The sequence below is a fragment of the Colias eurytheme genome, chromosome 27 (genome assembly GCF_061535395.1).
Source record: "Colias eurytheme isolate Ceu_HAF_F1 chromosome 27, ilColEury1 Martin Lab GWU primary, whole genome shotgun sequence".
NCBI lineage: Eukaryota > Metazoa > Arthropoda > Insecta > Lepidoptera > Pieridae > Colias > Colias eurytheme.
The window spans coordinates 2,832,016-2,834,096 of record NC_143006.1 but is presented as its reverse complement, the minus strand read 5'-3'; the positions used below and the strand labels follow the sequence as shown (position 1 = coordinate 2,834,096).

At 31.7% G+C, this 2,081-nt stretch overlaps 1 long non-coding RNA gene across 2 annotated transcripts; it reads left to right on the top strand.

Annotated features, from left to right (window-relative positions):
- The first annotated feature begins 299 nt into the window (after positions 1–299).
- On the top strand, positions 300–1,812 carry LOC149896806 (uncharacterized). 2 transcript variants are annotated; one of them, XR_016458294.1, is made up of 3 exons: positions 300–832; positions 937–1,016; positions 1,091–1,812. It is a non-coding gene; the product is annotated as an uncharacterized LOC149896806 (long non-coding RNA). The 2 variants fall into 2 exon arrangements; XR_016458293.1 differs by having other exon boundaries at positions 303–832; positions 955–1,016.
- Positions 1,813–2,081: the final 269 nt, after the last annotated feature.

Below are 2,081 nucleotides of genomic sequence, written 5' to 3'. Positions count from 1 at the left end.
CGTAAATGAGTAATAAACATACAAACGTTCGCATTTATAATATTCAGTAGTATAAATACGGGGTAGTCTGGAATTGAAGTTGAATGCAATAGAAATTCAGTATTTGGTATTTTATTACGAATATCTGAAATCGCTGGAATCGTCCTATTCAAATATATATTTCAACAATCTATTTTCATACTGGTATCCTTACCTCGTTAGTAATATCTACAACTACCTTCTTAAAAGGATGTGTTCAGTTCTTGGCAGCTCATTTAAGGTGATGAATTAATTTTTCTAACATTTACGGCCCTTTTCAAACCTTCGTAATTTTTATATTATTAAAGTTGTCGTGATGAAAATTCTTGACAAGAAAGTTCAATAGTAACACAATACGTCTACCGTTTTAGAAACATGATTCCATGATATTTTCTCGATAGAAAAAAAATACAAAGTTATCATTGTTATTTTTTTTTAATCTCTGGCATCTTGAAAATAACAATCGTAAAGTTACGACTTTTTGGATATTAACTATAAAATATACAACCTATACGTCTACCGTGTTAGAATTTTGAAATATGCGATGGTTTTGAAATAAACTAGAAATACTTGAAATTAGCGCGCGACCAGCCAATATAGCGAGAGCCGCCCTGTACCTTCCTACCCCGATCGCTGCACGAGTCATTCCCGCTACGGCCGTCACACGGGGAACTTGTGTCGCTCGCGCAATCGTAAAAAAGGGTGACAACACGATAAGACAAAATGAGACAAATGGGGACAATAAAGAAAATAAGAAGAAGAAACATAAAGGTTGGAGGAAAAAGAATGCTTACAATTGGAACAAATTAATGAAGTTGGTTTTATTTTAAATTTGATGATAATTGTATTATAGACGATGTTTGATATGTACCCCTGTTTTAAGTACATAACGAATGTGTAAGATTTTTTCATTTATAGCATAAATAATCTGTTCAGAAATCCGGAATCCAGAAGGAAAATAAACCCACTGATTGTTCACAATGTGAATCCACTCCTTCGTAAGTACCTTTATTCAGTCAAAAATGTATGTTATCAAAGCTCTACTGGTTTTATCGCATGATTCGATTTTTAGCAAAAAGCAACAAAGTGCAAAGAAATAAAAAATCATGGTGAACTTAGTGGAAGTATGGTGGACATAATATGGAACAGGAGCTCATTGGAGTAGTATTATATTTAAAAAAAATACGAAATAATTTCAAGAATTACATTTCTTAGAAGGTGGTAGATAAGTATGTTGTATAAAGAATTTGATGTTGATATTTATTTCATTTATACTTACTACACCTGTGCGGGAAATTGCTTAGTAATAAAACAGGTTTATATTCATATTTACATAGTAATGTGAGTTTTCATTTCGAAAAATTTTGTAAGTATATTAAATTGAGTTCCTGGGTGATCTGGAAACACAATTGGGCCCGGAAGATGGCGCTGCAGTCACTCCTCCTAATGACATGAACCGATTTGGATGAATATTTGTGTGCACATTTCATTTTTGTGGGATGATTGGTTGATTCGCTTTCACATTAGCTAATATTATGTATTTTTGTTGTTAGAAAGTAAACTTAATTTAATGTTTATAATACATTATTATTGGTATAAATAAGCCAGTGTTCGTCTCACATTGCTGTACCTGCCTACCTACCCTACCAGGGCCTAACTTTGTTCTGGCTATTTTATTTTGATTATTTGTAATGAATAATTACAATTATAATAGAGTGCAAAAAATAAATACATGCGTCAATATATTTTGTGTTTTTTTTAAACATTTTTTTTATTTAAAAAAATATCATTCCGACCGCGTGGAATTAGATTATATCGTGAATCCTGTCTTATCCCACAGAAGTGTTCAGTTCGGATAAAAAGTATCCTATGTGTAAATCCAGGCAATTAGCTATATTTTATCAAAATTGGTAATGTAGTCTTGACGTGATTAAGTAACAACTAACAAAAAAATATACAAATTAACATTCAAAGTTTCGCATCAGTTTTACTGTATTAGTGATATCTTCCACTCTTGACTTTGACTGAGAAGAATTAGGGTTTATAACTTCTTTCAGAAATAT